This window comes from Ambystoma mexicanum, chromosome 1q, assembly GCF_040938575.1.
Source record: "Ambystoma mexicanum isolate Mex_15411 chromosome 1q, UKY_AmexF1_1, whole genome shotgun sequence".
Classification (NCBI taxonomy): Eukaryota; Metazoa; Chordata; class Amphibia; order Caudata; family Ambystomatidae; genus Ambystoma; species Ambystoma mexicanum.
In genome coordinates, this window is record NC_090922.1 from 1036752543 (window position 1) to 1036777558 (window position 25016).

The 25016-nt window shown below is 46.7% G+C and overlaps 1 protein-coding gene across 2 annotated transcripts in view; it reads left to right on the forward strand.

Moving 5' to 3' along the window:
• The window catches only part of LOC138540931 (di-N-acetylchitobiase-like), a 477580-nt gene that overhangs the window by 204485 nt on the left and 248079 nt on the right, over positions 1-25016 (forward strand). The gene's annotated exons all lie outside the window — the stretch shown is intronic.

Here is a 25016-nt window from a genome sequence, read left to right on the forward strand (position 1 = left end):
TTCAGAGCGTTTCACTAGAAGGGGGCAGAGGCTCTTTAGAAGGCAAACCTGATCAAACAGTCAAAAGCCCATGTACTTGAATGCAGTTCTGCTACTCCAAGGAAGTCCGTCCCAAAGAGATGTTCAAAGTGTAGAGGGGAACAACACACAATGGAGTTGTATGGATAGGAGGGGAACTGACAAGGTTAAGCCTGAAGCTTCTAAAGCAACCATGACACTTGCCATAGATGTACACATATCTGGTAAAACCATATTCTTCCTTTGATAGAGAGCCAATGGAGTAGCTATTTAAGGCAGTTGAAGCAGTGCTTGCTGTGAGGTTCCGGATGTCATGGAGCTTGTGAGTGAAGAGGTGGGATGCCCAGACTTCATGGTGCTAGAGCAGTCGAGGCCAGATAGGACAATAGTGATGACGACAATGATGATAGTCACTTATTGGAAACAGGAAAGTATGGGGAGAATCTTAAGAGGACTTTTAATTTGATTAAAAGCAGTGGTAATGTCTTGAGTATTTTGGGAGGATATGTCACAACTGTGTAGTCAACTGAAAACTTGAAGTCAAAATCTCAAGGTTTAAGGGTCTTTAGTAAATGACAAAAAAGAGTTTGGGTTGAAATTAAGTAATGTTTGGGCAAATCAAAGAACCCAAACAAATCAGGCTTCCTTCAGGACTCTAGTCTATCAGTTGTTTCGTCAGTTCCTTTGTCTGTTCCATCTGGCAGTGAAAGAATGTCCTCAATATTTTGGGGTTCAAGCGGCAAAACAATTCTTTTTTTTTTCTTAAACATTTTTTATTATTTTATAACAACACACCAAACAATACAATAACTGGGACTTCCATATTCAGGTCTAACAAGGTAACATTACAAACTATGTTCTTCCGTCCCGCTCCCTCGCGCCCCCGCCAACTTGAGCCATTATGGCCGTATCATCAGCCTGTACATCCTCAGGCGGGTCTATTGTCCTCATCTCATCCGTATCATCATCACTGTGATCGGGCTTGGGAGGGTCCACCATGGCCACCAGTTGCCTCGATTCGATAAGGGGTCCTACCTCTTCCTCAACACCCCTGCTGATCGCTTCGAACCAAACAGCCGTTTCAGCCTGGGCCCACTTCAAGAGGTCAGCCCACCACAACTCCATCCTGGGCCTGTGAGCTGCCTTCCACCACATTGCAATCCTCCTTTTGGCCAGGATGTATGCCAGGCCCTTCATCTTGCTAATGTGCCTCAGATGACGTGGTCTAGGGAAACCTCCTAGCATGCATGCCTAGGCCGACGCCACCTCCAGCGTAATGCCTTTTTCCGGCAGGCGTGTCTTTAGTTCAGACCAAAATCTGCCCACCTCCGGACAAGCCCAGAACAAATGTAACATCCCAGCTTCCTCCTGCCCGCACCTGGGGCATCTCTGAATCATCTGGCCCCGAACTTAGTAATCTTACTGGGGGTCAAATATGCCCTATGTGTAACGTATAATTGGATCTGTTGGAGCCTCCCATTTCGGGACACTTTCATATGATATGTTTGGGCTCTATCCCATAACCCATCCGATATAGGCTCTCCCACCTCTTCTTCCCAGAGCAGTCTCAAAATGGACAATTCCTTCCCCACCTTGTACCCCAGTAGCTCATATACACGGGATATCTCATGCCCACCCTCCGAAATGTTATATATCATCTCCATGGTGGCATCCGGTTGTTCCATGAGCACCATCGCCGCCATTTTTCCCACATCCGCTTAACAATCCTGGAGTAGGTTATATGCTGCCCTCTGTCACCCCGGTGTCCTCCACCAATTTCTGGAATTCTAGTGGCTCTCCTTCTTGCCATATGTCTCCCAGAGTGGCCAGGCCCATTGGTTCCCAGTATCTACGGACCCCTTGTATCAATTGGGGATCCTCTCTACATAGCGCTGCAAGCGGCACCTGCATAGAAAACGGAGCCGGGTATCCCACCATCTGCCATGCTCTATGCCAAACCTCCCAGCCAAGCACCAACAGTCGCGCCATCTCTAGTACCTTAGGCTTGGACAGCCACACCACCTCTCTGAGGAAGTAGGGAGCCGATTCCATGCACAACAGCCTGGTTTCCGCTGTTTCTTCCTCAGACAGCCACCTGGCCACATATTGCAATTGTCCTGCTAGATAGTATACCTCAAAATTCGGCAGGTTTATTCCCCCCGCTATCACATGAATTCTGTAATTTCCAAAGAGCCACCCTGTTCCTGGAGTTATGCCATATAAAGCCCCTGCACAAGCTGTGGAGACCGGCGAAGAAGCGCCTAGGGATCACATGCAGAATATTTACGAATTTATGTAACAGTCTGGGTAGGGCCACCATCTTGATTAAAGCTGCTCTCCCCATCATGGCCAGGGGCAGTCTGGACCAGAATCCCATGCTATTTTTGATACCTTCCACTGCCTTCACCGATTTTTGTTTATGTTCTTCTACTGTCGTATGGTATATGTCGATTCCGAGATACTGGAACAACTCAGTTCGCCAGGGTATTGCCAATACCGGCAAACCCTCTGGTGGGACATGTCTGTATCTCCCCAGGGGGAACATGCTAGATTTCTTGGGGTTTACCGCTATGCCGGAAAGGGCGGCATAACGTTCCATCACCTCCAGGATGTATTGTGTATTCTCTTCTGGGAAGCGCAGATACAAAAGCATGTCGTCAGCGTATAATGAAATGAGATGCGGACCGCCCGCGGTGCGTATCCCAATTTCCCCGTATTCTTGTCTAAGACAGACAGCCAATGGCTCTAGCGCCAATATGTACAACATGGGCGACCAGGGACATCCCTGTCTGGCGCCCCTGCTAAATTGCCATTTATCTGAGATCATGGCACCCGTTTTAACTCTAGGAATTGGGAAGCTGTATACCATTTTAACCCACTTAAGGTACCCGGGACCCATTGCATAGGCTTCTAAAGTCGCCAACAGCCAGGGCCACCTTACTGAGTCAAAAGCCTTGACAGTGTCAAGCGAGACGATCGCCAGCTCACCCAGATCCTCCTCTGTCTGATCAATAATGTGATGCAGTCTCCTGTGGTTATCAGTTATATTCCTACCAGGGACATAGCCTGTCTGGTCAGGATGTATCAGTTTACCAATGATGCGCTTAAGCCCGTTAGCCAGCACTGCCGTAAGGATTTTGCTATCCTGGTTGAGCATCGATAGGGGTCTGTATGACCCACTGTCTGTGCTCGGCTTGCCTGGCTTTAAAAGCGGAATGATCATCGCCTCTCGTAGGGACTCTGGCAACTTGCCCTGCTCAAACGCCTCATTAAACATTGCCAGCAATGGGGGAAGCATCTCTAGTTTGTAGGTTTTGTAAAATTCACTCGGTAGCCCATCTGACCCCGGAGCCTTACAAGTGGGCAGGTGACGAATCACTAACTCAAGCTCTTCTATTGTGATAGGGGCATCCAGGTCTGCCCGTTCTAAGTCGTCCAAGGTAGGTAGGCCTATGTCTCCTAGCGTGTCCCGGATTTCTTGGTCTCCAGCTCTGCCTGGGTCCCCATAGAGCCATTTACTCAGGATCCAACCTCCCTCCCCTCTAATTTACCGGATCACGGGCCTTGGTGCCTCGCTCTTATATAGCCAGGCCAACAACCTTCCAGGTTTATCTCCCCCCGCATGCTGTCCCTCCACATATTTCTTATAGCTTAATTTACATAACCTGTCCCTATGTTCACAACTAGCTAGTTGAAGCTGTCTCATCCTGATCCCGTCCTCCCTAGAAGTGCCTCCCCTACGCATAATGTTTTCCAGTTCCTCTTCCGTTCCCCACAGCTATTGTTCTATGCCCCCCAGGATCACTCTGGATTTCGACATAGCCGCCCCCCGCACCACCACCTTAAATGCCTCCCACACAGTTCCCATAGATCGAACACTGCCAGTATTGATCTCAAAATACTCTGTGATCTCCTCCCTTAAATCCTGCCGGAATCCCGAATCCTGCAGAGCCTCGGCTCTGAGCTTCCATGTCGGTATCCGTGCTCTAAGGGGTTGGTGTTGCCACTCCAGGACCAAAAAGTGAGTGGTCCGAGAGCACCCTGGCCTTATATTCCGCGCCTCTCATCCCACTTACCAGATCAGCAGCGACGAACACGTAGTCCAGTCTCGTGTGCAGATCATGTGGTGCCGCATAGTGTGAGTATTGCCTATCTTTTGGGTGAACTGCCTCCAAACATCCACTAGCTCAAAGTCTCTCAAGAGGGCCTGTAACACCTTTGCATCTGGGGTGGGTTTGTCTAGCTTGCTGTCTGATCTGTCCACCTTGGGATCCAGTACACAACTAAAGTCTCCACCCCATAGGATCCCGCCACCTTGTAGGGGGCTAATTTTACCGTACAGGTGTAACGCTCACCTGATTCCATAGGGGCGCCGGTCTTGACTGGGCGTATACCGTATCTTCAAAGGTGATGTGTAACACACGGCTGGCTCTTGGGGCTGGACCTCTGTGCACTATATGGCTGACTCGAAGGGTAAGATGTCTGCAGATAGAAAATATGGGATTAAGGAACTGGGTTATTGAATGTCTCTCTCTTCTTCCCTTTCTCTTCTCCTGTAGAACCCCAAAGGTTAACGCTCTCACCTTAGGTAAGTGAACGCCGTGCTCTCCATCTGCCTCGGGGCAGGGTGCTGTAACCAGTTTCTTCACTGGATAAGGGGAGCAGGCCTCTTGACTTCAGAGGACTGCTGTCCGTCGTTTACTGCACGAACGGTAAGTTTTGAGTAATTCTAATGTCTTTAAAGTCTTTAGTAATGATGTTTCTTGTTTTGCAGGGTTCCGGCGATGGCGGATGATGGGCTGAAGTGAGTTGAAGATGGAGCCCGTGTGATGAATAGAAGCGCCTGGAAGCACGTAAGTAAGCGCTTGTTGCCTGCTTCACGATGCGCTCTAACTGTCTTTTTATTTTGCAGGTACAAGTTCGGAGCGGCTGCAGGGTGCCGGAATACCCACTGGGTTAGATGTGGAAAGGAGTAATGGCACGTGAGTATTAAAGTTCCCCAATGTCTTTAAACGCACCTTGTTTTGTCTTTCAGATGCGGGATGCAGCGCCGAAGGCCTCCGGAGCGTGCAAAGAGTTGGTAAGCTTTTGTCTTTCAGATGCCGGAATGCAGTGTGAAGACCTCCGGAGCGCACGAAGAGTAGGTAAGCCTTTGTCTTTCAGATGCCGGAATGCAGCGCGAGGCGTTGGTGACAGCCGATGGACCAGGTAAGTGAAGAGCTGTCACTGAAGACCGTAATGCTAACCTGTTCTTTCTTGTCTTTATAGGTGTTGCTGAAGACTGGATTCAGGATGGTAAGCCTTTTTCCTTAGGCCCAGGATCAGATGCAGAAGACACGATGAGCGTTCTGCTGCAGAGGATGCAGAATAACGCAAAGCAAGATTCATCCATCGGGTGTGGTTTAAATAGCCTCCTGTAGTGCTTAGGTGTCTCCTTCCACAGCCACGCCTAGGTAAAAAAAGAGTTCCTGCTTTCCAGAAGAGTTCCAGTGTTCAGAATCTAGGGAGTGGCTCCTGCCCCACCCAACAGGAAAAGTAGTTCCAAACAGAAGAGGATCAGAGGCTCAACTGGCAGGCAAGTAAGCAGCATGGTCTGCTGCAGGTAAGTCCACCAAAGCATTATGAGCCCGGCGCTTCCAGCGCTGGGACTGGGCATATTTATGAGCCTGGTGCCACTGGCGCCAGGACTGGGTCCAAAAGGTCCCAATTGGGACTGGTTGGCACTCGGAACCTGGGTTATGGATCTGCTTCCAAGGGAGTTGGGAAAACCCTGACCTTTTGGAAGCAGAGATCATGACAACAGGGTCCGAAAGTCGGCCGCTGTATCTTGGTTGGGGGCATATAAGTTTACGATACTCACTTCCTGGTTTTCTAGCATCCCTTTCACAACAATCAATCTGCCTTCTGGGTCCCCTATGGATTGAAGCAACTGGAATGGTACATGGGGTGCTATCCAGGTGATAACTCCTCTTGCGTATGCCGAGTATGTGGCACCCGCAACGTTCCCCCTCCACTTCCTCTTGACCACCTCCAGCTTCTCCCTGGTAAGATGGGTCTCCTGCAATAAAGCTATGTCAACCCTTATCCTTTTCAGGTACATCATAACTTGATTGCGCTTCAAGTAACTATTGAGGCCCCTAACGTTCCAGGTGACCACTCTAAGGCACCCCGATGCCATAGATGCGATATCCTGCTCTCCCTCTCCACCCTCCCTCCCCCCTGATAAGATTCCCATGTTGGCTCATCACCCACCCGCCCCCGCCAAACCCCCCCCTTCCTTTCCCCAACAACAAACCCCCACACACCACCCTTCCCCTCCCCCCAACCCCAACAAATGCCCAGCTCATCCCTGGATCTCAGGTGACCCCGCTTCTGGTACTGTCTCGGTGCTGAGGACAGAAACCCAGCAGGGTGTCACCGGACTACTGGTAAACTACTCTAAATGGGGGTATGAGGACAAGCTCTGCGAGGCTCCCAAACTAGGTTATAAGTCTCAGTGCCACGTATCATGTCCCAATCCAACCTGATCATGCCAGCCCATAAAATACATCTATTGCAAAGGTCATGTCCCACAGTCTTAAGCTGCGGCAGCCATTAGTTCCCCCTTCATAGATTACTTATCTCTTCCTTCTCCTTCTCCCATCTGGATGCCCGTCTCCTGGGGGCAGCTCTGCGTGTCGAGCCACCCCATAGCTTCTTCCGGGGTTTCGAAAAACAAGGTTCTGTTTTTATGGAACACCTTCAGCTTTGCCGGGTAAAGCAGCATGTACTTGTAGCCTGCTTCACGCAATCTTCTTTTTACAGTCCCAAAGTTCATGAGGCTACGTTGTACCAACAGGATATAATCTGGGTATGCAGTTATATTTGCTGTTCCTCTTTGTATTGCTCCACCCTTACAGAAGTGTTCCAGGATTCTTTTTCGGTCCTGATAGTTCAGGATCTTGGCGATCACCGGCCTGGGGGAGGAGAGGTGCATGGCGGCGCCCTCCTCATTAGAGCCCTGTGCGCCCTTTCCACCGCGAACCCCTGGGACAAGACTCCTCCTGTTATCTCCTGTAGCAGCATGGATTCAATGAACTCTGTAGGGTTGGATCCCTCGGCCCCCTCCGGCAAGCCAGCAATGCAGATGTTATTCTTTCGGGCACGTCCCTCCGCCTCCTCCGCTCTGCATTCTAGGTTACCCATGCGTTGCACTAGGGCGTGCAGGTCTCCTTTATGTGTTGCACATTCTGCTGTGTTCGGGCCCACATCTTACTCCAGGTTCTCTCTGTGCTCTGCCAGCGACCTGACAACTTGTCGGAGAAGTTTCACTTCCTCCTGCACTGCCCCGACTTTCAGTTCCAGTGCTGCTTTCAATTCAGTCATAGCCAAACCCAGTTTGGCCTCCCTGGCCACTTTCAGATCTGCGATCGCCGCAAGGACCTCCTGATTGGTGCCCATGGTGACTGCGCTCCCAGCGGGGGTTTTATTCTTGCTCCTGGCTCCTTCCGGGCCCGGCGGTGTTCTGATGTACTCTTCCAGCATGGGCTGCTTGCTCTTTGTTCTTAGTGGTTTACTGGACATGTCGTCACGCCAAAGAGTTGTGGGCGAGCCTCCACTCTCTCCAGCCCCAACAGGATGAAACTGCTGTTGGCACCTGAGCCCGGGCGGGCCGCGCTGGGGGTATCCGGTAGCCAATTATTAACCACCTGAGTGGATTGTGCCCTCCCACGTATCAAATCACGTACGTCGCTTCCCTTGTTAGTCAGTGTGATTAAGATTCGGGGAACCTCCCGCTTGAGTGGCACCAACAACCGCGTGCCTGGTGTTCTCTGGGCGCTGTCAGGCATGTGTATCTTAACGCCTGGCCGCTGGTCGTTCTGTGTAGTGGGGTCCGGCTCGGGTCGTCAGCTCTGCTAAGCTTCATTCCATCGTGCTTATGTCTCTATGGCATGGCGTTGGTGATTGCTTTTCGCTCCCGCACGAGAGCGCCCCTTCTGTCCATAGCTAATATCCTGCCAGGCGTTGGCACCCGTGCCTGCTCTCGGTCACGTCCGAGGCCCGTTGGTTCATGCAGTCCTGGCACACTTTCCCAAGCAGACTGTGCAGTTAATGGGACAGACTCAACTTGACCTTTCAGCAACCACCCACATTCAGTCACCTCCACAGAACAATAGGTGAGCCAGGGCCACTCCCACTTTGGACCCCGCTTCGCCAGCAGAGGAGGTCAATTGCACCCACACACCCGGGCCGGGTCGTTTCTTAATCCTTATTATAGGCCATAATTCACTGTTAAGGGTTAATGCACAGTGCACCACACATGGAGCTGCTGGGTCAGGAACTACCAGCAGTGCCGTATCCAAGAACTTCCACCAGTTTATGGACAGCTGTCATGCACAGGGCTGCCATGTGGCCCCAGTCAGCCTTCCAGTAGGCTCACCATATCGCCCCAATTTATGCCGCTATATAATCACTTAGTGTCCACACCCACCAACGGGGACGAGCTTGCAGTCCTGGCTCCCACGCTGCGGATCTACTTACACTTCTGTCACGTATTAGAAGCTAGAGTCTGCTTGCTTAGCATGCACTCTTCGCTGACAGGGTCCGATCCGCCGTGCTTTGATCTGCACCTTTGTTGTGCATGGTCGCCAGCACTGTGTAATGTGCACACTTTAGTTCTTTTAATGGGCACCATCTTGGCGGGCCTGGGTCAAGTGTTGTGCCCCAATCAATTCGGTAAGGTGCTGTGCTACCCTCCGACCTGTGTCTTTTGCTGTGTACCAAGTGTTTGCAGGCCGCAACCATTTAGTACGTTCTCCGGTCCTACTGTACCTTATAGCATGCCATGTTATTTTGCATGTTAGTTTGCACGGCTACCTTTCCATTGTTTCGTGCTTGCCACCTTATGTGCACACTGTGATCGCACAGGCGGCTCCCAGGCTTTATTGTCCAGGGTGTACCTTTTGCTGCTATTACAGGTTCGTATTGCCTGTAACTCCGCACTCCCTTCTGGCGCTTGTACGTTTATTCTTCCGACTGTTCCAGCTTCACTGGCACATCCACTCGCGTCAGCCGGTCACTTACTATTTATTTATTTTTTATTTTTTTACATTTATAAAGCGCTCACACAGCCCGCAGGCATCGAGTAGTGTCTTGACGTTGTTGTTCTGATGTCTCACCCCTTATGTCCGCAGTAACATCCACGGTTCCACGGTCAGGCATGTCACTCGTTCGTTCCGAACCACCATGATACAATATATCATTCAGGCGCCTCATACACTTGTGCTCCGGCAGCTGCATATCTATATGCCTGTTCCCGACGTCACAAATGTGCAAGTGACCTTAAACGGTGACCGCTCTGCGTGTGTGCTGATCTTTCAGTCCCGGGGATCAGAGATTCACAGTCTTGTCCATGCGCTCTCTGGATGTCGCATGGTCCGCATCTGTTCCGTTTCGCTCACCCGGTTCTTGCAATGATCGCTCTGTGTAACGACGGGCTGATACTGTGTTTCAGTATTACACCAGAGCTTTTCCGATGTTGTGCATCCACTTTCAATCCATCTGCTCTTCGGAGTTTTCCAGATTGCTTATCTTCCTGCTCCGTTCCTTTGTCCTTGGTTGTTCGCCATTTTGGATTCTTAGCTCTCAAGCCATCGCGATCTTCTCTAGGCTTAACTTTCCTGAACCACAGTGTCTCACGAGCCACAGACCCACTTCAGACATGCTCTTCAGTATCATACGTTTGCACGCATATTTTCATCCGTCTCAGGCACCTTTATTTGCACTTTAAATCCGGATCGTTGCAGGATCAACTGGAGCTCCTCCGGAAGCACGTCCACTTACATGGTCCTGTAGCCACGCCCCCTTAAGCGGCAAAACAATTTTTTCTTGACTCATGAAGTTTGATGCTTGAATTTTGTAGCATTAGCAGGATGTCATTTCTCACTTATTGTGGTTCTGGAAACATCATCCTTGGTGTCCTTGGGTTGTCTGAACGTGGGCATGGCACCTGACACATGAGGATCTTATTCACTCTAGCAGTGGGTATGATGTTGTTTAATTGACAGTCATTTTTTTTGAAGGGTGTTTTTATGAAAACACATTGCCACAAAAATCATCAAAAGTTTGTGGTGGGGGTTGGGAAAGGCCAGATAAGGGGTTGGAGGGTCAGGAACAGTTAAACATAGGTGGAGGAAGGGGCGTCTGGGTGGTGGCACCCCCAAAAAATATACAAAAAGAATATTGATTACTTTTTTCAGCACCATGTTTTCTTAAAAACACCTGTCGTAAAAATGACTGTCGATGATATGACATAGAACCTAGCAGTGAGCCTGGGCGTTATCAGGCTGAACCCTACTGATGCTGGTTTCAACATCTGCTTCAGTCTCTTCAAGCATTTGGGTGCCAAGCAGCCCCATAGCTTATCACCCCTTGTTGTGGGTGCCTCTTCTTCCTCAAGACTCTCTATTCTACTTTCCTCCTCAGTACTTTACCATGGTCTGCTCTTCTCCACCTCTCCCCTACACTTTCTTGAACTTACTTTTCCTCTAACATTGGGATATTACTGCTCTGCTTGGTACTCTTCTATGTGTCCCTCTTCTTTAACTCTGTTTCATGCTCCTTTCAGGCTCCTTCAGCTCCTCTTCCACAGTTATTATCGTTATTATTGTTATGGTATTTATTGAGCGTGGAGCTAGCTTCAAGAAACAATGGAGCGCTTTACAGAGTTATACAACTATACAGATACATAACCGAGTGCTTTCCAGAGGTATACAACAGTACAGATGCATAACATGGTGCTTTTCAGAGGTAACAACAGAACAGATATACACAGGGGTGAGTGGGATACAAAGGGGCACAGATAGGGGTACAGCTGTACCGGGCAACAGGGAGGAGAGGGGAGGGCAGCATCTAGCAAGTCAGGTGGCACGAGGGGCGATGTGATGGCCTAGATGTTGAGGCGGAGAGATTCCTTAAAGAGGTGAGTCATGAGTTATTTTTTAAATTGTAGGAGCGTGGGAGCGAGTCTAATTCTGATGGGGAGGAGGTTCCATAGTCTTGTGGAATAGGCAGAGAAGGCTTGTTTTCTGGTCCTCTCATTTTTGGAGATTCTGAGTTTCTCTGCAAGCTAGTTGGTTGACTTGACGGCGACTGCCTCATAGATGATGCAGCAATACTTAAAGCAGATTTGTGCATGCAGTGAGAGCCAGTGAAGGTCATTGAGGGACAGGCTGATGTGGTCATATCTGCGTAGACCCTTGATGGGGCATGCGGCTGCATGTAGGACACTTCTCAGGTGCACAAGGGAGGGCAATGGGAGGCCTATCCAAATGGGATAGTCAACTGGGATGAAAAGGTAGTGTTTAGTGCTTCCAGTATAGAGCCACAGTTCAGTTGGGGGTGTTCGGTCCATGTAAGGTAGAGGTTGGCAAGGTATTCCGTGAGGGCTTCCAGCGGGAAGTTGTTGAAGGACCTAAAGGTTTGTCTGATGGGTTTCTGCTGGGCGTGCTTGACTGTTATGGACGACAGATGGAAGTTCTTGTGGGCGACTACCTACGAGGTCTCCGCCTGTCTTGTTCAGTCAGTCTCTGTTTTGGATGCTGTTGTCAAGGACGTCTAGGATGTGCGTGGAGGTGGGTGTCAGCCAGGTCTCTGTGATGAAGATGGTGTCAAGGGCATGTGTGGTGATGAGGTCGACGATGTCTGTTGCATGGGTGATAACTGAGCGGATGTTGGCGAGCATCAACTTCCATGTTCTGGACGGTGAGGGGGTGCTGATGGACTTGGGGCTGATGTGGGTGAGGTTTCTGCATTGCAGAGTCCATGCCTTAGAGGAGGTGTGATGTCGTTGATGTTGCCATTGCCTGATGCTGTTGGGGATGGCCTGTGGGGATGGAGGGAGATAACACATGTTGGCGCGTGTATAACTGTTGTCTGAGCAGGGGTTCAGGCCCTGGGTCCTCCAGGTTCAAACAAGAATTGTCCTTTTTTTTGTCTGCCCTTAACTACGGGTGTCCAGACGAGAGACGCCCGGGTGAGAGACACCCTTGATGAAAGAGTTAAGAGCAGAAAGGAAGAGGAAGGCCTAAGAAGGTGGGTTGGGCTTAGGCCAGGTGACCTAGATCCACTTACACCTGCTCACCAACTGCAAAGGAAAAGAGGCTGGAGAGCTGCTTAAGTTGGGAAAAAGAGTGGCAAACCGGGAAGGCACCAACCGTTTTTTTTATTGTAATTTTTAGTTTAAAGAGGAGAACAAACTTTTCATACATGTATCCAGAAACTTTACAGTTTTTTCTCTTGTCAATTTTACTGTTTTCACTGTCCATTGTATCACTTTTCCGGTAGAACTGAATCCATGAAATTGATTACTGCACAAGTCAGTCTCGTGTTTATTCCTGTAATTAGGTTATTTTTTGGCACAAAAGTCTCAAGGTGCAGCAATCTTTGAGCGCTAATAGCTGTACAGTCGGTTATCAGATGTTTGACTGATTCGACTGTGCTTTTGCAGTATCTGCATCGATTGTCTGATGTTTCCGGGCCATGCTTTAGCATCAATATCGCTTTGGTTTTATAGAGATTGAAGCGCAGTCTCATGAATTGGTTTCGATGGTATCGTGATGGAAATTTACACAGGTATTTGGGGGCCTCGTCGAGCCCATGCGCCGAGGTTCTGAGGTCCTGTGTAGATTTTAGCTTCCTTTGTTTTTCGTTGTTCTGAATCCAATTCCAGTGTCTCAGTTTGATTTTGGCCCTTTGCTGCATTTTTAATACAAGCTCATCCGTCAGGTCTGAATTTTTCATTACCGCACAGATATTTTGTTCCCACTTGCTTATAAGGTCAGACGAGTGAGCGTTAGAACTTTTTTGTAGAATTTCATATGGTCTTGCTGGTTGAGCCATTCTCATTTTACGCCAAAGTGCAATTGAATTTCACAGGATAGTGCCATATAGTGAATCTATACCCAATTCATATTGAATCACTGATATGAAGAGATTCTGAGGCAGGTGCAGGACTTTACGCCAGAACTTTCCCTCCAGTTTACACCAGATGTCAGCTGGTATGTTCCATCCTGCTTCGCTGCCAAAAGTTATGGCCGGTACTACTTTTTGCAGGTAGAAGGCAAGTAGTGGTTTCAGTGTAAATTTGCCGTAAGCCGCGTGGAGTTTCAATCCTTGTAAGGCGAACATAGTCATTCTGGTATGTAGGTCTTGAGTCCAATTCCATTCACGTATAGAGACGTTGAATTGTATACCTAGATAGTGAATACAATTTATCGCCTCTAGTTTTTCCTGCTTTAGATACCAGTTGAAGATTTTTTCCGTGGCTTTCCTCCACTATCGATTGACATGATCTTTGATTTCTTTGTTAATTATTAAGTCATGTTTGTCACAATACCTTTGTAATGCGTCCAAGGATCGTTGCAGCCCAATTTGTGTTGTGTCCAACAGGACAATGTCATCAGCATATGTGACCCAAGAGACATGGTTGTTGTTTATCTTCGGTGGAAAAGTCCTCGGTTGAGACAGGGCAATTGATATAAAAAGTTTGAATAGCAACGCTGCTAGTGGGCAGCCTTGTTTCACGCCCTTCTTTGTGTGAATTGTATCAGAGAGGTCGCCTTTAGAGTTCAATCTAACCCGAAAGGACGTGTTAGAATGTATGCCATTATTCATTCTAAAGGGCACGCCCATGAGAGTAGTTTTCACCAGAGTTTCTGCCGATTGATGGTATCAAAAGCCTGTTTCAGGTCTATGAAGGCAAGGAACACATTTGTCTTATTCATCGATTCCAGTTTGATGATGTTTAGAATTAACAAGTTGAGCTCTACGCCAACTCCTTTAGTGAAGCCGGTTTGACGCTTGCCAAGCACCTTTGCATGCTCGGCCCAGTTCGCCAATTTCTTTTGGAGGAAGGCCGCAAACACTTTTTCTGTGGTGTCGAGGAGCGTTATTGGGAGGTAGTTCATCAGATTATTATGGTTGCCTCTCTTAAATGTGGGGACGACTATTGCCGTTTTCCAAGACTCAGGTAGGGTCTTGGATGCTGCGATCCTCTCAAACAGTGTTGTGATGAACTTTGCCCATAGCGCGCTGTTCGTTTTTAGCATTGCGTTGGAGATGCCGTCTGGGCCGGCTGCTCTGGAGTTGTTTAATTTTTGAATTGCCCGTTCTATGTCCTCATGGGTTTCGATAAGCTGCCATTCACTGAGCCCTTTGGATTCGGGTGTCGGACATGTGTCGTTCTGAATATCAAATACAGCTGTGTAGTAGGAGACCCATGTCGCATCGTTGACACTGTTTGCCATGTCGTAGGCAACTTTTACTGTGCCTTTGTTGATAATTTCCCATATCACTCTGGTGTCTTTGCGTTTGATCAACTGAAGTATCCTTTCCGCTTGTTCCTGGTCTCGCGTGATGTTGAAGGCTTTGAGCCAGTTTTGGTATTGTTGGTGCCGATTTTTCATTTGCGTTGCGCAGCTCTTCTTTTTGGATCTTTTTAATTTCGTCAGATCCATACGCAATAATTTCTTTTCTTGGCACAAGAATGCGCTGAAAGAATGTCTGTTTGTTGGTTCTTATAGCTGGTGTTCCCTGTCCTAAATTGTAACATCAAAGGAGAGGATGACATGTGTTTTTCTGTGAGGTGACTCAGTTGCTTGGCATTAATTCTCAGCCTCGTTCCAGAGTAGTTGGTCATAATAGCTCCCGTGTATTTGACATCGGGGCTCGGCTTCACTCTCTCATGCCAAATCAGCAATAAAGCGTCATGGTCGCTTCTTGTGGTTTTTGCTATTTTCAAATTTATGATTTTACTTTTTAAGTTTGTTGATGCCCAAATGTAGTCATGAGTCTTTGAGCTTGTGCCCTGATGCCATGTGGCTGAGGCCGGAATATCTCAGCGGGTACATCCGTTCAACATCGAGCAGTCTCTGATCGTCAACTCCCTCGATCATCGTTCGCCTCTGTTTATTACATCATTGCCCTTCTAGATAGTCGATGTGTGGGTAGTTTTCAATTCATTGACCCATGAATAGTTCAAGTCTCCACATATGATTGCCGGATCAGGAAAGGCAATTAGGCACTCATTGATTGCAATAGTGACCGATGTTATAAGTTTATTTTGCGGGATCATCGCTGGATTCCAATAGACGTTCACTATTAACAGATGGCGCCAGGGGCTATCGTTGGTCTTTGGGAGTAGCACCGTAGTTGCTTGAGTGAACATCTATGGGGGTTCACAGCCTTTAAGATGGTCCACTTTAAGTTGTTTTTTAGCATCATTATTAATCCAGCATATGGACGGCGAACAAGTTTTTGCCTGCTGCGTTCAATAGGACTGTGTATCCTTCACATGCTGGTTTCTCCCGCATCCATCTTTCTTGCAGGCATAATATTGAACATTGATCTAGTTTCGGCCATTTTCCTTCAAATAGATGGGCAAAGCCTCTTGTGTACCATGTCGCCAGGCAATAGGTGGAGATCTTATCGCTGGTCCTATCCTAGTGGGCATTCGTTTTGTGAACTTGAGATGTCCTTCGTGAGCTAGTAGTGCCAGTCGGTACGGACACAGGAGTGACTCTCAACCGGTCCCGTAGTTCAACTCGTTTTTGCTTGTCGCTCCGTTGGCCATGTAGGCTCAATTTCTGTGAACTTCGGTAATTTGAGCTTTCTTCCAGCTGCTGTATATCAAAGCCAAAGAACATCAAGTCCTCTTTGGCGTCAATTAGTTGTTTTGCAATGAGTTTTGACTTGAGGTGCAGGGTGACCCAGTCCAAGCGCTCTTCAGACATGTATTCAACAACTGCTATGTCATCGGATTTAAGTTTACTTCGTTTTTTTCAATTAAGATGTTCTCGACTTGTAATTTCCAGGTGTTGTTATTTAAGGACTTAGCGAGTATCGTTGTTTTGACGTGTGCATTTAAACTTTTGTGCCATAGTCTGTCTCGGATTTAGATTTAAAGACCAAGTTTGATCTTTGGTCATAGAGTTTCCTTTTGAACGACTGACATTCATATTCAGTTTGTTTTTCTTAGGAGATACAGATACTCTGGCACTTCCGTTTTTCCATGCCTCGCGTTTTGGGATAGTTTTTCTTATCATCTTTTCTGGTTTAGCATATATCGGTTTAGGTACGATGAGTGCACGAGGAGGGTTCCCTTCATCTAACGTGGTGGAGGCCTCATCACCAACTTCAGCAGAATAAGTTGACAGGTCACATAGGTCGATCGAGGATTCATCATCTTCAACGTCTACCTCATTTTGTTCTTCTCTCGCTCTTTTTGTGTTCTTGGAGACCACCGAAACCAGTGTAATGTCATTGGGATGCTCGATCGATGTATTCCCCTTTTTTTCTGCTCTGTTAAAAATGCTGATTGGAGGGGGGGGTCGAAATATTCCTTATGAACTTTTTTGCTTCATTTGGGCGTGCTCTCTTTGATACTGGTTCACGCCTGGCTTTTAGAACCGTGGCCTTTGGTTTGGCTCCGGTTTTCGACATAGGTCTCTCTGGGGCTTTTATCATTTTAGCTGCTCCTTGGAATATTCCAAACGATAGTTTGGTGGTCAAATTTGCAGGCCCGCAACAGCTGTTGCTTGAGAGTTTATCTTGTTTGCTTTTATTGTACCACTTGGACTGACTTGGTCATGGTTGTCATACGGTTGGCCACTGTCGTCAATTGGCATCAAATTTTGCAAGCCCGCGACAGCTGGCGCTTGAGAATTTGTCTTGTTTAATTTAGTTGTGTCGCTTAGACTGGCTTGATCATGGTTGTCACTCGGTTGACGACTGTCATCAGCTGGCATCAGGGCTTTTTCTGAGGTGTCCATGGTGATGCGTTGTCGCTCTGTTCTCTCCGATGTTTTGTTGGTGGTCTTTGATGCAGCTTCCTTCGGTGTCCCTATGTGGGATGCCATTGAGCTTTCTTCTGATTGCATGGTGTTTTTCTCAGAGATGAGGTGCTTGTTACCATTGACGTTTGCCCCATGTTCGATGGTCGTGGGCTTCATCAATGGCCTCTTTTTTGAGGGTCTGTATGTCGAGCTGGCCATTTGGCCAGGCTTCGATGTCATGTTGTGCCGCATCCATTTAGTGCATTCCATGACGGCCTCCATGAGGTCGACTTTGTCCTGTGTTTCTTGTCTCGCAATATCACTTAGTCGAACTTGCCAGCACCTTGAAGAGTCGGCCACATACTCAAGTCTCTGCGTAATGTTTTGCGAGAGCATTTCCATCGCACTTAACTTGTTGTTTAAAGTTGTCAGCATCGAAGTATGATCATTTAATGAGTCATGGAGTGACTCGTATAGATTCATAAATGGGAGCATGGCTATTGTTGCGGCAAGAACGTTGTTGTGAATTTGTAAGCCAGCGGCTATGGATAGATGAGCCTTGTTTGTGGATTCCGGGTCTGAGTCACTATCTAGTGACAAGGAGACATTGCCTCTTTGCAGGCTCACTTTGGGAGTTTCGTTGAATTTAGTGTTTGGGTTTATTTTCCCTTTCTCGCCAATGAGAAATGTTTTTTGAGCGGGTGTTTTACTTTGTGGCGTGTTTGTCTTTGGTGGCTTGATTTTTAGGCTTGGACGTGTCACAAGCTTTTACATGTTTGTGAATAAAGCTCTCTTCCAAGCGTTCTCGCATCGTCAAATAATCGGCTTTCAGTCTTTCAGTCATACTTCTCTAGCCGCTAGATCTGAGGCGGACAAGTTATTAACTTTGTCGCTGCCGAGGTATGGGGGGTCTTGTCTGTTACTTCGGCAAGGCAGGAGCCATTTTGTTTTGGAGCGTCAGAAGATGAATCATACTTTGCCACCTTTTTTGCATGGGTATCCTTAGGCCTTAATAAGTCGGCATGAGGCAGTTTGGTGGGTCTAGCATCGGCTGATGGTTCCACATTGTTTTCCCGCTTGGTTGTAGACGAGGGACCATTGCCATTTTGTTCCACGTTTGTCCGTGGCATCAATGGCGGCCCGTTTAGGCTTGGTCGGATGGGAGTTCAGAGATCGTCAGACACAACCGTTGGAACCGGTGCTATTGGATTTGCTGATATACTAGCCTCATTCAGTTCGACAGACTGATTCCACAATTGGTTGCTGCCATGGGCCTCCTTTATTCTCAGGGGCATGCACGAAACACTGGTGTCTTCATCTAAGATGCATAGTGCAGCTGCGCCTGCCACGCCGCTCTCGCCCACCAGGTGCGCCGACAGTAGCTCAGAATCCGTGATCTCAAATGGAGATCACCTGCAACGAGTCGCTGGCGTCGACATACACAGATGGCGAAGGTAAGATTGGCACAGTCGGCGAGTTCCTCCTCTCAAGTAAGTCGCGTGATGCAGCAGATTGGGTCGCGCTCAAGCTTGCTGGAATACGGATATCCTGTGTCTCGTTATTCGTTATAACATGTAAGGTATGGGAATCAAAAATGTCTTCCTTATTTAGTACCGCTGATGTCAAGCATGATAGTGAAGGAATTACAGATAGAGTTTTGTCGAGAGAGGCAGTAGGTATTTCAAGCATTGGGGTGTTGCTTACCTCTGACTCAGCGCCATGTTTCGGTTTCCTGCGGTGCTGCAGGGATTTGTGTTGCGTCTGGGACCGGGCGGCACAAGCTGATTCTGTGAAGCAGGAGTAACCAGAATGCCGCGTGTCATTTTGCCGGCGCGATAGCCCGGGCGGACTGGGGCAGACTGAACTCACTGCCGAACTCTGCGCCGCACTCTGCTCCCAGCAGGGATTTTTAAAGGTTGTCCTTCAAAATTAAAGGCACAGTGCACAAATTGGAATCTCCAAACAAACAAACAAAGTTCAGGCAGTAGCTGCAGCTCCTCTCGCAGACACAGACTGGGGCAGACTGAACTCACTGCCGAACTCTGTGTCGCGTTCCGCGCCCGGCAGGGATTTTTAAAGGTTGTCCTTCAAAATTAAAGGCACAGTGCCCAAATTGGAATCTCCAAACAAACAAACAAAGTTCAGGCAGTAGTTGCAGCTCCTCTCGCAGACACAGACTGGGGCAGTCTGAACTCACTGCCAAACTCTGTGTCGCGTTCCGCGCCCGGCAGGGATTTTTAAAGGTTGTCCTTCAAAATGTAAGGCACAGCGCCCAAATTGGAATCTCTAAACAAAAAAACTAAGTTCAGGCAGTAGCTGCAGCTCCTCTCGTAGACACAGACTAGGGCAGACTGAACTTACTGCCGAACACTGCACCAACAGTTCAAAGTGATTGACACAGTTCTTCTCTCCATCACCTCCTTGTAGCTCTCTTCTCACTCCACCTTCTTGTAGCGCCTCTCACCACCATTGCCACTTTTTCTGTTGTTCTCACTACCACCTCTCCCTAGCAACTCTTACCATACTTTCACTGCTCCACTTCCGCTGTTCTTACTGATCTCCCCTTTTGTGCTCCTCTCTTTCTCCTTCACCTCCTCCTTCTTATAGTTCCCTGTACCCTCAGTGACCTCTGCCTCCTCTTTTGTTCTTACCCCCTCCTCTTTATAGTTCCTCTTGTTAGGCAGAATTATATGCAGTACCCTTTGGGAACACCACACACAATTAAGACTACAATTGACAGTACTAATTCACCTTTGGTACAAGCCTGAACTACACAGTAAAGTGGTAGCGATGGCTGAGCAGCCAGACTTATCTCAAGAGCAAGTGAGCAGTATCAATAGTTACACAAAGGACAGCAATTACTATGATTCAAACAAACACTGACTCAAGGTTTCTGAGTAAAATAATATACATTTATTTGCACATCAGTTATATAACATCTCCGTAAGTAAAGCAGTTGAAAAATCACACTCTTAATACACCACACCACTCCCAATAGATTCTGGACAAGTTAAACTCAAAATGTAGTATGTGAAAAATGGCACTCCAGTAATTTATAAAAAAGGGAGGGAAAGACAAAGTTAGGTAAAGATTGAGCAGCACCAACAGGTAGGTAAGCAGGGCAATCTAGAAAGAGGAACTACAGTGATGGAATCAAATCAAAAAGGCTTAGAGCCAAAGTCAGTAGAACAAAGGTCTTTTGCTCAAGATCACACAGTTCAGGGTAGTTTGCGGTTAAGTCTTTCCCAAGAGTTCCGGACAATGTTGGTTGGCAGAAAAGTTAGTTTAAAGAGTAGAGAAGGAAAAGCCCTCGGATTGGCGAAAGGTTTCACACACTTTCACCACGGCTGGACGAAACGAACAACCGGATTTGCACAGTACCTTTAAATGTAGAAGAATATGTAGCTGAGGCGGACTTTCCTGGCAGTTCCTGCAGGCTCACGGTTCCTGAAGCGACTGTCAGACTGACATGAAGTAGGAAGACTGGAGGGTCCTGCACTGCCCAGGGAAGAAACCAGCAGCAGAGCAAAGCAACAAATAAAAGGTGCGTTCCTTAAAACCCAAGCAGGGTCTGACCTTCCTGGCTATCCGGTTCACTGTAGCTCTGTACAGCAAATTCGACCAGAGGCAGGAGTCCTGGCTTGCCGTTTGGGCGAACTGGTTGGTCCCACCAGCTCAGGGGAAGAAGGTTCCTGGTAGATCTTCTCTATCGTTGGAGTCTGAAGATTCGGACCTGCAGCAGGGCTTCACTGGGCGGGTCAGTCATTGTAGGGGTCCTCTTCTGTCAGCTCCTCATCGGTTCTTTAGTTCCAGTGGCGACTCTGCCTTTCCAATCCCAGAGACCTGCTTTTGGTGCAGTTTTCCCCCAATCACACAGCCTGGCTGTCAATCACACAGCAGGGTGGCTGTCCCTCCGGGACAGTCACCTAGCCCATCAAACAGGAGTGTGACTTAGGTTACCAAGGGAACCCATGGCAGGGGTCATAAAAAACCTCCCTCACATCCTGCGTACCCAGACTTTCAGGCGCCTAAGGAGGGCTTCATTCTGCTACCCTGCTCCACCTCCCCCCTTCAGCCTACTTCTGCAGGAGTCTGTCCTGGTACATTCTGGACAAAGCATTGTGCTGTTAATCTGCGCAAAGACCCTAAATCAGTTTGCCAACTCCTAATTAGTGGAAACACAGAGTCCTTATATATCAAATCCAAATGTCTGTTTCCAAAGGTATGATTTATTGGTAATATCTAATAAATCAACAGCCGACATGTGTTTCGATCAGTCGGTCGTTCTCAAGGCTGTTGTTAACATCACAGTACACATTGAGTTGACATTATATATCACAACCAGGACATGAATATTAATATTGTAAGTATAGCAATGGTTATTGCATACCATGAGGTCGATCAGTGTCAGGTAGAGGGTGGCGGTACAGAGGGAAAGATATATTTACACACAATGAACATTGGATATTAAGAGTCATGGAATTCAATACCCATAAAGTGATTTCTTCTCAATTACATTTGTGGATTCCCATATCAAACTTCATGCAAACAACATTAGCATAGGGATAATCCCCCTATCAATACGATTGTAGCTAGAAATTGTTCCTGACATCACAATAGATTTGAGGTCTAGCATAAATGAGATGCCAGTTTTATCTAGAATATTCATGCTCACCCCTATGTGATCTTCCCATGACTGTCGTGGCAAAATCATAGTACATTCTGGTTTCACCATTACTAACTTGTGGCCAATGCTGGATTTGACTTTTATGGACTTCATTGATTCACAGTGCGTCACCCTTTCTCAACTCTCATGCTGGACTTTCTTTGCATCTTGAACTCATGGGGGCCCTGAATTATGCTATTCCCATCTTCACCTTGTATCCGGGCTTGCAACATTGGGCCTGATTCATGCAACATTTTCGTATGGGAGTGCGCCATTATAAAACACTTCCATGAATCGGGCCCATTATGTGTTACTACTGACTTATGCAATCGTATTCGCTCTCCCCTCTTGCTTCTCCACTGTTTTTGACTGCGTACTCTCTGTTCTCTCTTCCTCTCCCTTTTCCTATTTCCTCCCCTTACTGTCTTCTATGTACTTACTCTTTCAGAATTGTCCCTGGACCTAGTATGATAACAATCTCGTCTGTCTCCTCCCCCCTCTCCTTACATGTTTCTCCCCCAGACCCCTCCAGCACTATCTGAAATGTTGTTGGGCCTAGTACGGTAGTCGCCTGTCTTAGCCCTTACACTATCTAAAATGTCGTCAGGCTGAGTACGATAGTTAATTTCACATCCTTACTGTTCATGGCCTGTAAGAATGTCATTTTATTTTCCCTTGTTCCCTTCCTTGAAGCGCTTTGAAACATATTGTGTATAGGCGCTATATATCATATTATATATACTAATTTGAGAATTATCTTAAATTGATGTATTAGGTGCACCTGTGGGAATTGTTAACCTTTGCCTGGGGCTTTCTCTTATGTTTTGCTTGAAGTTTCTGCTTTATGGATGTTTGTTATTCTTGTGGTTGTATATTTTATGTTGCACACTGAAGCCTATGGGCGTTTTTGTTATTTATAAGAAATAAATCAAATCAAATCAACTCAAAGATGACCACTGGATTGTGAACCTTAATGAAGAAAGTTGGGGACTTGCCAACATTGTCATGTCAGGCATGGGAGGTGGAGACAGACATTATTAAAGAGAGGGAATATTATCATTTAGATCCATTGAAACATTGCCAATAGTTGCAAATCAGAGTGGCTATGATGTTCGTGTAAGGGTGATGTTCGTGTAAGGGTGACAGCCATATTGGTGGGCCTCTGAAATGAGAGAGGATTTCGGAGTTGAGAGGAGACACCTTTTTCAGTGCCGTTGGCTAATGCAAGAAGATAGGTTTATGGGTTATGGGATGTGTTTCTTGATGAAGGTAGAAGCAGAAATCAAGAGGAATGGGTGGGTTGGAGAGCTACGCAAATCTTTACTATTGCAGGGCTACCAGCTGGTGAGAGGGGAAATAGAGAGGGATTATTGTAGCGATTAAGGCCAGAAAGACCACTGCAAAAGAGTAGTTTGCATATATCTTGGCCATACCTTTGGAGGCTTTTCCTCAAAGGATTTATGCATCTCATTGTAAAGCTCTTGTGAATGATGGCAGTTAATATCATTGGAGTTGTGTGAAGAGAGTTCAATGTTGGATCTTCTTTCAAGCTAGTGTTTCATTTGAGGTGTTGATATGTACAAGGCAAAGGATAATGTGGCTGTCTGGTTGGAGAGAGAGAGAGGGAGTAGCTGCATCGCCTGTTGTGAAGGCTACTTGTATGTTGATGTTTACCTTTCCAGTGCATGGTATAATTTGAGATCCTATCTCCTATATGGCTTCACTCAGTCTCGGGAGGATAGTTTAGGGGCAACGTGCTTGCCTTGAAAGCAAGACGACATGGAGCAACACAGGTTCGATACCGGGTCCGCGCTTGGAAACCTCTGGGTATTAAGCACGTAATAAATAACATATCATATCATGTTGCCTACATGACAAATATAGACCAGACTCTTTTAAACAACTGCCCCATTGTATTCTTGCAGGGCAGCACCTGAGATCTCAACCTGATCCTAAAACTAATCAGAGTGACAGGACAATAAAAGAACAGATCTCAGAATTACGTGGGAAGTGTTTAAATAGTGGCCTTTACAACAAGTCAAATGCTAGAGTTGGTAACCCAATGAAGGAGCAAGTCTGGTTTGAGCCAAATGTCTGGCTCGGGCTCTAGATTATGTGACAAAGCAGAGCTAAACAAGAGCCGAGTCAAATATCTGCGGTCATGCCCTCTCTCCTCTCTTAACCTCCAAGCACATTAATATGATTGTTATAAGGTGCTGATGCAACAACAGATTTAACTATTGGGTTGAAGTCTCTGGGTAGGATAGCTCAGGTTTCTGTGTAGGTTGAAACCTAAAGATTTGAATGGTAGCGTTACCATGGTCTTAAAGTGACTTTCATTTGTATTGTCAATTAGCATTTTACATACATTTGCATTTAAATGATTACCATTTACAGTCCAAAATATTTGTCCAGCTCAGTTTCCATGCCTGTGAACTTCTGAACTTGCCAGTATTTGTCAGGAAGAAAGTTATATTATAGATATTGTTTTTTGCAATCTGGACTGATCAAGTATAGACAATACAACAGAATGAGGAAAGAGGTAACCCACTAATGCTAATATCAAACAGAGGGCCCACCAGTGGTTTCAAAAACAGAAAAACAACCAAAAAGAGGGCCTCTCTGTGGTTTCATGAATCAATTAGTCCAGTTTATACATGTGTTTCTTGAGACAATCATTTGGCACCATAGTTTGATGTGATTTCTGATATTTAATGTAATTAATAGAAAAACAGTACAGCAGTCTAACCACAAAGAGCCACATAAGTAAATATGTTAATTAAAATATCTCCTTAGCTCCCCCTGTTGGACTTTTTTTTAATAGTGCAAGCATTTGTTGCTTTGAGATAATGAAATGCTATGATAAAAGAATGTTGCACACTTTTCTCATATTGTAGTTATGTTTTCGTGTATTTAGTCTTGTCACTTTATATATAATGTATACCCTCTCTGGTCACCTATGTGGTTTGCATGCACCTGTGGTGTCTTGTTTTACATTTGTGGGTTTGCTGTGCCTAGACTGTTGGGCAGTGCTTTCTATGACCCATTATGTTTGAATATGTGTATTTTTTGTATCTTGCCTATTTTAATTAACGTTTAATTAAAGTATTATTGTATGCGGCTATTTGTGATTAGTCTGCTTTACTGTTTTTCTATTCATTAAATTAAGTATGTTCAACGCGTTGTTTTGCAGGCTGCACACCACGGCGTCCTGCTCTTTGTTCGTCTCTATGTTGCTGCCCATGCATTGTATTGGTTTTTCACAATGCATATTTTAAACTGCTAAACTGTTAAAATGTTAAAAGACACCTATACTCCGTGGATGGTGCCTGTGTATTTTTGGTCTGGACTTCTGGAGAGTGCATTAATGTCTGGCCCGCGTGAGTGCGGTTCGCCATTTCCTCTCTTCTTTTCGAATATATATATATATATATATATATATATATATATTCAATGAAAACACTTTCAGGGTAATTCATAGAATTTCGCAGAAAAGTGTCGCAAGCGGCTGGCGCAGAGTG